The sequence below is a fragment of the Schistocerca piceifrons genome, chromosome X (genome assembly GCF_021461385.2).
Source record: "Schistocerca piceifrons isolate TAMUIC-IGC-003096 chromosome X, iqSchPice1.1, whole genome shotgun sequence".
NCBI lineage: Eukaryota > Metazoa > Arthropoda > Insecta > Orthoptera > Acrididae > Schistocerca > Schistocerca piceifrons.
Genome location: NC_060149.1, coordinates 368,549,100 through 368,565,423, shown reverse-complemented (window position 1 = coordinate 368,565,423; position 16,324 = coordinate 368,549,100). Strand labels below are relative to the sequence as shown.

The 16,324-nt window shown below is 35.9% G+C and overlaps 1 long non-coding RNA gene across 1 annotated transcript; it reads left to right on the top strand.

The window, feature by feature from the left end:
- Positions 1-636: 636 nt before the first annotated feature.
- Positions 637-8,895, top strand: LOC124723220. The gene is made up of 3 exons (XR_007006543.1): positions 637-648; positions 8,310-8,420; positions 8,640-8,895. It is a non-coding gene; the product is annotated as an uncharacterized LOC124723220 (long non-coding RNA).
- Positions 8,896-16,324: the final 7,429 nt, after the last annotated feature.

Genomic DNA, 16,324 nt, shown 5'->3' with positions numbered 1-16,324 from the left:
TCTTTCTAAACAGTACATTTTAAACCATGTATTTAAATGTCATTCATTGATAATTAACAATGTAGCCATGCGAATAATAGGCAAATGGCAGTTGATAAATCACGACTAAACAGAATAAGTGAAAAATGGTAGTGTTTCCAAAGTAATTGTTTTCTCCTAATTCCGTTACCTTTATTACACTATTTTTAAGTGTGAAAGGATTACAGAAAATTAACAACAGCTAAAAATGTTTTAATGCAACTTACAGATATCATTTTTGGGCACTTATTTTCTCTCGTAACTTAAGCCTTGATTTGTTCTACATCCTTCAGATTTCCTTTTTGTGGTGTTATCTACAAGTTATAATGTATGCATGTATGTATATCACTGTCTTCAGTGACAAGTTATTGATTTGTAATATATGAGTAAAACCTTTATTTTATTTGACCTAAGTGTCAAACATTATAATTACCATACTATACAGTAACTTTTCTACCAAAAGAAGTTGGAACAATATTATATAAGAATGTGTTTGCCCAGAACAATGAATCAGAGTGTGTTAAATTTATCTCCTCAAAATAACTTTATAAAATAAATAAGAAAGTCATTTTTAATATAACTGAAAAATCCTTTTTTTCATGCTGCACTCCTGAAAAGAACTGTGGCTCTGTAAGTATTAGCTGTGCCATAATTTTCATTATGATTTTGCAATTTCACTCTTGTTAACATAGAAATTTTTAAATTTGTTAGTGCCAGCCGCTGTGGCCGAGCGGTTCTAGGCACTTCAGTCTGGAACCGTGCTGCTGCTACGGTCGCAGGTTCGAATCCTGCCTCGGGCATGGATGTCTGTGATGTCCTTAGGTTAGTTAGGTTTAAGTAGTTCGAAGTCTAGGGAACTGATGACCTCAGATGTTAAGTCCCGTAGTGCTTAGAGCCATTTGAACCATTTGTAATTTGTTGGTACACATTTCTTGTCTTTTAATTTGGTATATATGAGGGGGGGGGGGGGGGGGGGGGACAAAAATATGGAAACACCAAAGAACAACACATTACCATGCCTAATATGGTGCAGGAAAGCTTTTGGCACTCAAAACAGCTTCCAGCCATCTTGGACTGGATAAAGACAGTTTCTGTGTAGATTTTGAGAGAATCTTATAGTATTCTCTGTGCAAAATAGTGGCAAGTTCACATAATGTTGATGGAGGTGGATGGTAATTGTGCACCTTTCTCTTCAACATAAACCACAAAGACTCAATAGTATTGGGATTTGGTGACTGTGGTGGCCAGGAGAAATGCACTGATTCAGTCTTGTGCACACAAACTCAATCCTGGATGATGCAAACTTTATGAATAGGGGCCCTATCATTTTGGAACACAGCTTGACCATTGGGGAACAAACATTGCACTTGATAAGCCAAAATGGTCACATAATCCTTAGCAGTAATGCGGCCTTGCAGAGCAGCCATGGAGCCCATTAGATACCATGATATGGGTGTCCAAATCATCATCAAACTCCCACCATGTTTCACTCTTGGGAAGTAAACTCAGCCAGAGCTTGGAAACAGTGTGAAACAAGACTCACCTGACCAAATGAAATTCTTTCATTGCTCCATAGTCCAGATTTTATAGCATTGGTGCCGTGAGACAGGGTTCACATGTGTGATATTCAGTTCTGCAGTGACTTTTGCAGCTGTCATCCTCTTAATTCTCCTCATGATCACTTGTCATGATTACTCAACACACACTTTCTCCTACATTCTCTTAGCAAATGATATTTTTCCACTTTACCTGTATGTGGTATAAATCTTCCATATGGTACCTCGTAAAGCACCAAATATTTTGGCTACCTTGTTTGTGGAAGCACCCATCATATGAGCACTAACAATTTGAACATGTTTGAATCCTCTTAGCTCTGACATAAGGCACCCACAACTACACAGAACACTGTTTTGATCATTACTGACACTTGGAACATTAGACAGGTACCATTCATGGTTAAATACAACAGCACAAACCAGAAGGTTTGGCTAGCATTTGCATTCATGTTCAAACATTCATTCCTTGTGGTGTGTCCAAATTTTTGTCCAGCCACTGTAAAATCACTTTGCTATTTCTAAGTTTTATTATGAACATACTTTGTGCAAGTTTTTGCTATAGCATAAATTTAATAAGTGTAGAAAAGGAAATTATCAAGAAGGTTGTATGTTGGCAGCAATGTTCTTGCAAGTTAGTCAAGTTGTTTTTATCTATGGAGCTATGTACACATGGAAGAATGTATATGTTTGACTTTCTTCCATCAGAATTATCATTTTTCACATTATTGTAACCAAAGTAGTCATCAATAAAAAGACTTGCTTTAAATACCTGAGTGATTTACTAAACTCACTGGAGTCCTTGCCTTCCTTTAACCTGAGAATGGGCTTGTCTGATTATCAGTAGGCTATCCTGCAGTTTAACATGGAATCTTAACCACAGAGAAACTTGGAGTTTGCCCCGTACACCCAACAGAATCACAGTTGAAAGCCATATTAATAGTCAGGAAAAAAAAGCCCTAGGACTTTGGACGCACAACAATATGACACTGGTAGTCTTGCATTTATCATCAGCTATATGTAATGCAATTATAAGTTCTCTGTGAGATTGAAATCAGGTAAATATCGGTGTCATTCCACATAACACGAGGCCATGTTCTTAAAACCACTCTTGCACAGAATGTACATTAGGTTTTGTCTCAAATGGTACTACTAATGTTTAGTAAATACTGCAATAGTCAAGATCCCATATCAGTAAATAAGATTGAAATATTGGAAATCAATCTTCCATTCCTTTCAGGAATGCAATTTCTTGCTACACAAACATAATCAACACTCAAGGCTTGCTCTATGTATGTCATACATAATGGGGCAACAGTTTCATTCACATGATACCAAACACACACCTAGGGCAAATGAAGAATATGATGCCAAACCAACAGGCCATTTTTCAACTCTCAGTGAAAAAATTCATACTTGTTGATTTATTTGGATTCTCTGTGAGTAATCTGGATAAGACATAAGTGACTTTCTAGATATCTGCTGGAGAAATGCATACATGACTGTGTTCCACAGCATACTTTAATACTCACTATCTGATGACAGACCAGTCCTATTGCTATGTGCAGCCAAATACACAGGCTGGATAGGCAAGTATAATTTAGTGAAAAATCAGTGTATTTTGAATAATGATCTTATCATTCACTGTGCATATGGGTATGTTTGCATAATTGTACTGAATCTTTTCTATGGGGTTAAACAAGGGAAGAAATTGAATAAATGCTATATAAAAACATGAATTATGCTGGATCTAGCAGAGAGCAGCTACTTGACCCAAATGTCATAAACCCATTCAAGAAAAATACTGTTCTGTAAGGCGTATTGCTTATTCTCAAAAAATCAGCATCAAAATTTTGCTCACTCTCTCCCTCCTTCCCTCCCTCACTTCCTCATTCACCACCCCCCTCCAAACAACCCCTTCTCTCTCTTATGAACATTCAGCGAATAAAAGTAAATAGCATCACATAATGAGACTCTTCACATAATGAATTTCATGGTGTCGATGGCAACATCCCTGGTTTAGTTCCCAATCTGTTTTAAAGGATGTCCAATAACAATAAAAACTCCTGTAGGGATAATATATAAAATAAAGCAGAGGCAACCACTCACCTATAGCTGTGTGATGTGTTACATGCAGACACATGCAGTTGAAATAGTATTTTACAAGTGTTGAGTTCTTGCTCTATCTTTAGTAGAATTATACACATTCATCCACACAACCAGACAGACACCCAAATGCACATGGCTGTGGCCATGGTGAGTCTTACCCACCATGGTCATGTGCATGTGCATTTGGGTACCTGTGTGGTTGTGTCCATGAATGTATCTACTTCTACTAGAGAAAGAGCAAGAGCCCAAAAGCTAGTCTAATTATGTTTCTATTGCTTGTTTCTATGAGCCACACGTGTCAGCTATAGGAGAGTGTCCGTCTTTTCTTTATTTTACATATTAAAGGATGTGTAATATTCACACAGAAGATATATGGTTTAGCCTTTTAGCCTTTAATAAGTGACGCACTAGCGATCACCACTGAAAATGCCAGTAATACATTCTTTTGGCAAAATTAAACCTGATGGTATGTATTTGATATTGGAACTAATTATGTTCTGAAATTAGTTATGCTCTAAAAGGTGAGGCAATAAAATTTGCTGTTTGGAAAATATTGTTTCCTCTATATTCAAATATACTCTGCCTGGCAAAAACAGTGAAACAATCAGAAAAGGAAGAGAAAATGAAATGAAACTTCATGAATTGAAACTGAATGTGATTTCACTTCAGTGATTACAAAATCAAGTCAAATTTTCAACCACTGATTTGATTGGGAAGGATGTCCTAATGACATCGCATCCTCTTCTGAGGCAACTTAGCCCACAATGGTCATAACTGATCCTTGACATCCTGGATATTGGCACTGGGACAGAGATGATATCTGAACTGGCCCCACACATATACTAGCCATTCGAGTACCTTGACATCACGCAGACAGTTCATAGACACACCTGCCTCAATCAACCATCACCTGAAGTCAAACTCAATGGCTTCCCACGCCATGACACTAAGAGTAACACCACTGTGTCTCTCCAAAACTTTGAAAGAATGGGATCTTTCCTCAGGTCGCCATTGTGTGCGGTGATGATGGTCATCTGGGTTAGTGTAGAACTGCAATTCATTGCTGAACTTGATGCGATTCCATTCATCAACAGTCCATGCTTCCTAGTTAAAACATCACTCCAAATGCAGCCATTTGTGTTATAATGTTAAGAGCAGCCTACACAAGGCATGGTAATTCTTTAGTCTGGTTGTACAAGAGTCAGTATTTCCTTAGAAGTGTCTTTGCAGAGACTGTATAAAATGGAGGATCTGTCCAGTCATGAACAGTTCCACTAGATACATTTCTAGCCAATATATGATCAACTATTCTTCTAAACCAGGGCCACATGTCTTCTGCATGCTCCTGTCCAGAGCTAAATGTTTCAAATTCTTTGAGATATGAGACTACTTCCACTTTAACAAGTTCACTGGACATATAAATCTTTGTATTTGTTTTATTTGCCCTTTGTACTTTGGTAAGCATTGTTGTTAAAACCATGACCTCATGGTCGCTAGTACAAGTTTCAAACTGGACATTCTCAAAGAGGTCAAGACTATTTATTGCCATTAGATCTAATTTCATGGTTGGTACTATTGCCTAAGTGGCACTGATATCAATTTAAATGTAATATCCTCATAGAGGTGAAATCTACTTTTTGCCATTGTATCTGATATATTTCTATCATTATTGGACTTCTGAATTATCTGTTCCAAGTTGGCTTCAGATTGGCTTTGTTTGTGAGGTACACTTTCCTAAAACTCTCCCAAAAATTGACCATTTGCCTTCCCTGTCATTATATGCTCATTTCATTTGATTTCACTTTGTAATGTTATATCTAGATATTTAATCAATGTGATATTGTCATGCATTTTTAATGTTACATGATTATTTTTCCTACACTCTGCATTAACTTACAGTTTTATAGATTTAGAGGAAGCTGTCATTCATCATAAAAAGAGATTTTCCCATAGACTACAGCATCAGCAGCAATTGCAAACTGATGCACACCCTCTCCATCAGATCATTTATATATAGAGAGAACAAAAGCAATCCTATTACACTTCCCTGGGACACTCCTGATCATACTCTTGTCTCTTTTATGATCACTCGCTGTTGAAGGCAACATACTGGTTTACATCACTTAAGAAGTTTTCCAGCCAGTCACATATCTGTGAACCTATTCAGTATGCTTGGACCTTTGATAAAAGTCTGCAGTGGGAGGAAAAAGGACCATAAATGCTATCAGAGAATTTACAGAAAAAATAAGCACATCACTAGACCAGGGTACAAAAATCTCAGGAATATTCTGTGATCTAACAAAAGCCTTTGACTCGGTGAACCACTTATTATTACTTCACAAACTGAAGAGCTATGGGATCGAAGATATTGCATTACAGTGGTCCAACTCTTATGTGACAGAAAGGAAGCAAAGAGTTATTTTAACATCAAATTCAGTTAACTACCACTCTGAAAGGAAAACAATTTCCCATATATAAGTGATTTACCATTAAATATTGATGTTCATTCAGTCTTGTTTGCAGATGACACCTCAGTCCTGATAGAAAACAATAGAAAATATTCCAGATAGTATAGAAACTGTTCTGGGGAAACTGGATTCCTGGTTCCATAAAAATGGTCTCAAGCTCAGTGTCACTAAGACCCAGATAATGAAATTTGTCTCTAAATTGTCAGCAATATGTCCTGTACAAATAGCCCATAATAATCAACTGATGACAGAAGTGAGCCATGTGAAATTCTTGGGCCTAAACCTTGATAAAAGTTTAAACTGGAGACAAATATAGGCTTCCTGGCAAATAAATTAAATTCCCTAGCTTCTGCAATGTTTATTTTATCTGGTGCCACTCATATGGACACAAGAAACACAGTCTAACCACAGTTATTTTGAATCTGTTATTCGGTATGGGATAATATTATGGGGAAACTCTAGAAGCAGCACAAGGTTACTAATTATTCAGAAGAAAATTATTAGAAACATGTGTGTTGCCCATAAAAATGAGTCATGATGCCCATTGTTCAAGAAATTAAAAATACTAACAATTACTTCATTGTACATTTTTGAAATTGTTATTTTTGTATATAATAAGCAACATAATCTTGAAAAGTTCCGTTTTAAGCATAGCTATGGTACTTGTCACAAGGAAAACTTCAAATTTCCTGTGCATCACTTAAAGCTATATGCTCAGACACCACTGTACATGGGGCTAAAAATATATAACAAATTAAAAGGAAGAAACATCTTAACAACAGACCTTGGTTCGCTGAAAAATTTACTCTAAAATATTTTAATAGAGAAATGTTACTACACCACTGAAGAATTCATGGAAGACAGTCTGACACTTTGATCAATAAAAATCTATAGCTAATATTGCAGTGTTGTCTGTGTATAACAAAGGAAATTGGTAAGCTGTTAATTTATAGTAAATATTGTAGTGTTGTATTTATTGGCATTATTCTTAAAATAGTGTAAAAAGAATTTCTGTAGATCATTATAAATTATATTTTTGGTAAACTTGATGTGTCTCCTGTACAACACATCATATGATCTGTACAATGTACGTAATGAGACTAATAAATCACATTTTACATTTACACAGTGTCAAACACTTTCCATCAATCTAGGGACATGAACCTGCCTGTTGCCCTTCATCCATGGTTCACAGGATGTTATACAAGAACAGAGCATGCTGAGTTTCATAGGATTAATGCTTTCTAAATCTGTGCTGATTTATGGACAGAAGCTTTTCCGTTTCAAGGAAATTTATTATATTTAGATTTCTGCAGCATCCTGATGTTAAGGCTATGGATCTATAATTTTCGGAGACAGTTCTTTTATCTTTCTTGCATACAGGAGTCACCTGTGGTTTTTTTCTAGTCATGTGGGCTTTGTGCTGGATGAGAGACTCATGAAGAATGAAAGTTAAGTAAAGAGCCACAGAGAACTCTCTGTAAAACTGAATTGGTATTATGTTACAACCTGGTGACTCATTTGTTTTCAACTCTTTCAGTTACTTCTCAATGCCAGAAATGCCTATTTCTATGTCCTCCATACAGGAGTCTGTACGACAGACTGTATGTTTCTATGATCATCCTGTGTGAATGAGTTTTTAAACACAAAATTTTGCTGTCTTCTGTTGCCACACCAGACTGGTTGATGAATGATAGGATAGAAGCTGTGGACCTGCTTAGTGATTTTACATAGGACCAGAAACTTTGCAGGCTCTCAGCAAAATCCTTTGATAAGGTATGATAGTGGAAGTTGTATTCTTTGCTCATCCATCTTTTTATAGATGCATGAATTTCTACTAACTTTTATCTGACATCATTTCAGCATTCTCTTTTGACCCAAGAGTGCAACAATCCCTGCATTTTGTGAATTTTGTTATTAAAACATGGTGGGCCTTCTTCATTCTTAGTCCACTTAGTCAGCACATACTTCTCCAGAGCACAATTTACAATAGTTTAAACTTTGACCATAATTTCTCTATGTCCATCATATTATAACTACATGATGTCCACTCACTTTCTAAGTAGGGTGCTAATGACTGCTTATCCGCTTATAATAATGACAATAACAAAATTATATGTTATTTGACTAAGTCATGATAATTTTTGCAAATTTTTTTCAGTTCAATATGGGAAAAAAGTTTGGCCGCTACTCATGGCTTAGGTCAGCAGATTCAACCAGAAGGCGTGTGGAATTTTACTTAGCTAGCCAACAACGCCTTGCACAACAAAAGGTAACACTACCTTAAAATACAAAAATAATTTCATTCCAGTTAAAATATTTCTATTTTTAGTTACATTTGTACAACAATTTCAATTAAATTTTGTGTTACAAATAAAAAAGTGAAAACTATCACCATCTTGGGTCTTTCAGTTGATATATTTTTATGACACATATTACTGGCAATCAGAAAAAACAGACAATATTTTCAAAGCAAGTTCCTTTTTTTCAGCTTCCAGAAGAGCGTGATGAATGGAGACCTTTCTATAATTAAATATGACTGGACATCACTATCCGATAGCTGATTATCAGGATATTTTTCCAAATCCTAAGAATGTGGGAAAATTCTTTGCGAGCACATTTCAAACATAATGTCATATCTAGTATCATAGAAAATAGTGTAGAGAAAGGCATAATTTTGATTAATTTACATAAATGTATTACAGTCTCATGATTTTAACCTAATTTTAAGTCAGTATATTTCTATTTGATTTGCATATTCCAATGGCTGTGTTAAAAAACATTGTAGATTGAGTTACTGAGTAATAATGAGCATCCATTTAAGTGTGAGTATTTTCATATGTGTGAGACTTTTCAGCAAAACATTTTGCATATTAAAATTACATAAAAATAAAATTATGTTTATTTTATTTTATTTTCATATTTCTTTTTTAAATATGTCTATGGCTGTCATAATTAATGTCAAAAATAGTACACAAAATGTAATCAGATCTGCTATTAACAGTACTTTAACAAAATGAGATTGTTTCACTATATTATGTCAGTTTCCCCATACAAAAGACATCCATTTCCTATGATCCTTCCACATAATTAGTCTAGTAGCACACCCATACTGTTATAGTGACTAACAAGACAAAAGACAACATTTTCCATTCTTATTCATGAAGTTGGAATTTAAGTTCCTACTGAATTGGTATGATTAAGTATCTATGCGAAAAAGTTTTTCATCTGATAACAAGATTATCATGCAAGATTGATGTAAACACTAGATCCAATAGCCTCATGAAGCCTCTGACGTTATAGACTAGATTATTAATATAATTTATAAACAGTAATGGCCCTATAAAACTCCTTTGGGATACTCCCAAAATTACATTTACATGTGTCAATTTAGTTCCGTTAAGAACAATGTGTTGAGTCCTTCCTACAAGGGAGTGCTGAATCCAGTCACAAATCTGGTCTGATACTTGGTAAACTTGTGTCACATACCACAAATAAATTCTGCTCACTTTTTCTGGTAATACCAAGTACTTCAACCAGTTCTGAATAAAACTGATACATCTCTCAGGTCATTTATTCTGGAAAAATATTACTCTAGTATTAAAATTTAAATAAGTGTTTCATTGTTTAACAGCCTCTTACATGTCTTAATTGATTACTGTTTTCAAATGAGAGGTATCTGTGGGAGTTGTATTTGTAAAGACAATATACAAGTGTTATTTGAATAATTAGTACACTGGTTCTGATATTAAACCTCACAATTTTTTTCTTGGATTACATGCAATTTGTGTTTAGTAATGTAGTCAATATTTTTTTTCCAAGTTACAAAATTTCTTACATAATAATAATAATAATAATAAGAGTTTATTGTTGCTAAGCTTACAGAAGCAATAGACAATGTCAAATTACAAAATATAGCAAAATTATATGCAGGAGTTATAAGTACAATATTACAATAGTTTTATAAATAGTCAATAGACAGGAGATACAATATATAAAGTGAGGTAGTACAACCAAATCAATCAGAATGTAACAGTAAAAAATACAGGAAAAAGTCAGAATACAGAATACCAAGACAGGAAAACATATTATATACATCAGATTATAACTTTGCAACTGTGCAGAGAAAAACAGATTATTGTTTATTACTAGCTACTAACAAATAGGTAATTAGAACTGCTAATTAAATAATTAATATTATTACTAGCTACTAACAAATAGGTAACTAGAACTGCTAATGAAATAATTACTATAGTATATCAGGAGCAGCCAAAGTTTATAATATTATTAGTTTTTCTCTGCAATCAAGAAATTCATCAAGGGAATAAAAAGGGTGCTCAACCAGCCATTCATACAGTTTTGGCTTGATCTTTTCAATAGGACAATCGAATTTACAAAGAGAAAATTTGGAACATATTACATGATAGCTTTTTTAAGACTTTGTTAAATGTTGAAAAGGTACATCAATGTGTTTCCTGTTTCTCGTATTATACAAATGTATATTTTCTCTTAATTGCTGGTTTGGTAAATTGTTCATGGTCTGTAGAACAACAGTATATATATAGAGATTTACAACAGTCATAACTTTAAGTTTCACATACAATGGCTTGCAGGAATCTAGTCTACCAGAATCAGTGATAATTCTTACAACTTTATTTAGCTGTAGAGGAATATCATGTACATGGCTACAGTTTCCCCATAATAGTAAACCATAAGAAATAATGCTCTGATAGAAGGCAAAATATGCTGATCTAATATACTGATCTGATACACAACCTTTTAACCTTCTCAACAAATAGATTACTCTAGAAAGCCTAGGAGATATATAGTTAATATGGTAATTCCAATCAAGTTTACTATCTAAATATATACCAAGAAATTTAACATTATTTGAAACATTCAGAAATAAGGTATCTCTTAAGCTGAAAAACATGAACTTTGTTTTATTTTCATTTAATAAAAAACCGTTCGCTCTGAACCCTTTTGATGCTTCACTGGTGGTATTTTCTGTTATATTTTTTAACAATTCAATGTCAGGGTCATTGTTGATAATGGTTGTATTGTCAGCATATAAGATTGAAAGGGAACTTACATTAGATGGTAAATCATTAATCATAATCAGAAAAAGCAGTGGGCCAAGCACTGAGCCCTGAGGCACACCACACAGGACATCGGCTACATTGGATCTATCTTCATTAATACAAACAATCTGTTTATGGTGCTCCAAAAAAGACCTAAGAATACCCAAGCCACTGTTTTGAAAACCTAAAATCTCTAATTTATGCAGAAGTAACTTGTGGTTCACACAATCAAATGCTTTACTCAGATCACAAAAGGTGGCCAGAGTAAACTCCTGATCTTCAAATACCTGGAGAACCTTTTTAATGAGTGAATCAATAGCATGAGTGGTCGATCTATTTTTTCTAAAACCAAATTGCTCATTGGAAATAATAGAATTATTATCTAGAAAGTTACACATTTGTTTATACTAACAGTTTCTAATACTTTAGAGAAAACAGGAGTGAGGGATATGGGGCAGTAGCTAGATGGACATTTTCCGTCTCCATTCTTATACACAGGAACAACTCTACATAACTTCAGTACATTGGGGAAAATTCCCTGTGCCCGACACTTATTTTACAACATAAGTTAGAGGGCCGACAATGCATTCAATAACATTCTTCAATATCTTACAGGATATGCCATATATATTGGCACTGCTTGAAGACTTAAACTTATTTACAATATTTAAAACCTCCTGCTGCGTCACTTCAGAGAACACAAAATTACATCTGTCATGCCTAAACCCCAAATTACAATTTTCCATCATTTGAGCAGCAGTTTCTGTGGGTTTAATGATATTTTTCTGAATATCCCTAACTGACTGTATACAGAAATTATTAAAATCATTTGCTGAGACAGCTACCTCTTTTGGTTTGTTATTTTTGGTGACTGAGTTTATTATATCTACATCTACATCTACATCTACATTTATACTCCGCAAGCCACCCAACGGTGTGTGGCGGAGGGCACTTTACGTGCCACTGTCATTACCTCCCTTTCCTGTTCCAGTCGCGTATGGTTCGCGGGAAGAACGACTGTCTGAAATCCTCCGTGCGCGCTCTAATTTTACATTCGTGATCTCCTCGGGAGGTATAAGTAGGGGGAAGCAATATATTCGATATTCCAAGCTTTTTTACATTTATTTTTTGATGCCTCGATACTTATAGTGTTATGTTGTTTTTTTGCTTCAATAATAGCTGCCCTATATTTTTTCTTAGCTTCTGTAAAGAAAAATTTGGATTTCCAAGTATTAATCTTTTTATTTAGATCGAAAAACAACATACTTTTATTCTTTAAATTGGCTAATTTGCGAGTAAACCACTCTTTATTTCTCTTTTTGATTTTAGATTCACTGGTGGTCACTTTAATTTTACATTTTCTTTGCGGAATTGTCATTTCAAGCAAAGTATTGAATACTGAAAAAATTTGTAAAAAACACAATCAGCTGACAAATGTTCTATTTTAGCAAACATATCAAACCAATTGAAGGAACTAAGCTGGGATCTAAAATTAAACAATTTTGTGTCATCCACAGGTCTTGTTACAACTAATTTGGACTTATGAGATATACTGTGAGTTACAAAAGAATTTTCAAAAGTGAGAAATACACGATCATGATCAAGAAAGGGAAAGTTAACTACACCACATGAAAAAGTTGATCTTAAGTAGTTTGTTAGGATGTCATCAAGACAGGCCAAGCCTCTGGTTGGTTTGGTATTCTGGTAGACAAAGTTAAATTGCCTAAGTAAATTTTTAAATTCTCGTACACTGGATTTATCTTCTGTGACATCAAAGTCAGCATTTAGGTCCCCCCCCCCCCCCCCCAATTAGTATCTCATAGTTTTCCACTTGTTACCATTAAAAAACTCTAATAATTCCTCCAATTTTTCACCAAACAAAGAGGGCTCACCATCTAGGGATCTGTACAGAGATAAGACTACTAACTTTATGTCATTTATACATATTCCTGATACCTCAGAATGAAATTCCTTACACCGAGAATTCACATCTAGCTTGCTACTATAACCCAGCAAAGAGTTTTTAACATAGACTGCAGTACCACTGTGTATACACTTATCACTGCAGAAGTTACTAATCAGTTTAAAGTCAAAAATGGTTCAAATGGCTCTGAGCACTATGGGACTTAACATCTATGGTCATCTGTCCCCTAGAACTTAGAACTACTTAAACCTAACTAACCTAAGGACAGCACACAAACACCCAGTCATCACGAGGCAGAGAAAATCCCTGATCCCGCCGGGAATCGAACCCGGGAACCCGGGTGTGGGAAGCGAGAACGCTACCGCACGACCACGAGCTGCGGACAGTTTAAAGTCATCAAATTGAATAAAGCAAATTTCATCATATTTACACCAATGCTCATTAACACAAGTCACATCAAACTGATTTTCTAAGGCAAATTCATTCAATATTAGGGATTTACTACTCAGCCCTTGCACATTGAGGCAGCAAATTCTGAGACTGTGGTTATTTTGTGAGGAATTAGAATCAGCACTGATATTACTATTCACTGCTAAATCAATGTGCTTGGTTAGACTAGAAAAGTATTATCAGAGTGTACAGGGTGGTTAACATTGTATTCTAAGGCTATTGTATTATGCTACTTAGCTTGATTCAGACAAAATTTTTCTACTATATCTACAATAACATCTGAGACAAATCTTTTAGCTAACCTATTTAGGTGAAAACCATGAGATGTATCAAACCTCCTACCAATGTTGCTGAGATCAAAGAAAGTGACATTCCTAAAGCGTTTACACACCTTAAACATTTCCTGGTTAGCCTTCTTCACCTCTTGATTGATGGCTGACCCTACAGGTAGATCATACCATGTTGGAACAGAAAAAACACATATAAGTTTGGCACTCCAAAGATCTTGCAGCCTGTCTTTCAGTGAGTAGATAAGATTTTGCCTTTCATTTCTCGCCACATCGTTTGTTCCCACCAGTAATACAGTAACGTCGAGGTCTGACTTGACACTTGCCACAGCACTTTGGGTGGCTTCCTTGAAGCATGCCTCTGGTCTCACAAAACTAGTAACATTGAAGTTGCTTTTCTCCCTTATTCCAGCATTCACATTCCTACCTTGGCTATCAGCGTGAATTTGAATGTTTACGGATCTTCTAGGCCTAGGTACAAACTTTCTGGGGACTTGTTTAGTAGTCTTTGTTGTTGGCTTCAATTGTAGGTTAGACCTTGAATTGGTTCGGATGGAGACTAGTGTTATGCTCTCTGCCCCATCGATAGCTTCCAAAATACCATATTTATTTGAAAGGGTTAGATCATGTTTCAGGTTTTTCTGGTTATTAACAGATTTTGTGCTGTTTTTTAAAGGCACAATATTCCACTGTTCTACCTCACGAGTATCAGGCCTGTTTCTAAGCGGCGGCCAGTTGACGTCGATATTAGGCCTATAACCTATTTCTAATGACTCACTATTAACCAACCTTTTCCATAGTTCCTGGTCGCTCTGCTCACAGCATTCTTTGAGTCGTCTAATTTCTTCACACAGTAATTCGTTTTCTTCATTCAATTGCTGAAGAATAGCATCAGATGAATCATAGTCTTTTGTTGCAACATTGTCCAGGCTAGCTTATTTGAGACATAACTGACACCAAGAAACTTAATGGAGCTCACACTGCAGAGCTCTTGGTTGCTTAGGAGCAAGTTAGAGATTTATCATTTTCGAGATGAGAGGCTGAAACTTATGTAGGCTCTTTTTTGCACATTCATGATGAGATTGTTCTCACTCATCCATTCACTTAACGATGACACATGTGGTTTCAACTTTTGATCATGGGCAGCTTTGTCTGTGCCTGTTATCAGAATACTTGTGTCACCTGCAAATAGCGTAGTATGCCCTGAAGTAATCTTTGTGTTTATGTCATCAGTATATTGCAGAAAGAGTATGGATCCCAGAATTGAGCATTGTGGTACACCATATCCAACAGGCATTTTCTTAGAGGAGTGCACAGAACACTGATGAACATTAGTACTCTTTTTTACAAATTTCATTTAAACTTTTTGCACACTGTTTGACAGGTACGATGCTAACCATTGGTTTGTAGTGTTCTCATATGGAAAGTGCAGGTGTGAAAAGCTTTCAGTGTGCTTGCTGCACAATATATTGGTCAGACATGGCCATTCAGAACCTTGAAAAGGAGTGTGGCTGTCTTCACATTCCCATACAGTCCAACACTGGGCCACTGTCACACCCAAGACTGAATGATTTGCCCAGCTGGCCAAATGGAGTTCCACAATCAGGCCACTTTTAAAATCTGTCAGATGCTAATAACACTGTCTGACAAGAATATGGGGCCTCTCTGTGTCCTTCACAGTGATCACTCAACATCTGATGCTGTACATGCCCCTTGTATTCCCTACCAGGCCTGGCCACAGCACTAAACATGAACAACACTAATGCACTCTGGTGGCTGTTCTACCTGTCACAAAGAATTGCAACTCTAAGCATTTACATATCTGCTGTTGGTGTGTACATGTACAAAGTTACATTGATATCCGATCATATCTACTACATGCTTCAGTTTTTTTGCTGGGCAGTGTACATCACTTTGACCTTCTACTTAAGTTTTGTTTATAGGTTTATAAGCCCCACTTATCCAATCAGCTGTCTTCCTCTTGCTCTGTTCCATCATGTGCTCCAACCTCCAACCCCGTCTCCCCCAATATAACAGGCTGTTCCAGCTCAAGTGTCCATCAACAGGCATCTGAGCATCTGCAGACATTTGTGGGCAGGGATGGGTTAGACAGCTGATGTGCAGACACTCAAGCTGTTAGGAGTTAGGCTATGCAATCACAATGCCCTTACCAGTCACCCATAGGTGGGGGTGGCTAAATGGTTTTCAGTATAAATGCTAAAGTGAACCTGTTGGATAGCCTATAATACTTGCACCTGCCCATGGGCATGCCAATGGGTCCTCACAGGTGCCCATACCCCATGAAGCAGTTCTAGAACATCCCATACTTCTGTCTGCATTGGGAAAAGCTTTCTGCAGTGCTGAAAGTTTCCAAAAAGTATTTAAGTTAGTACCACACCAATATTAATTAATGAAAAAGGATCATAGTCATACA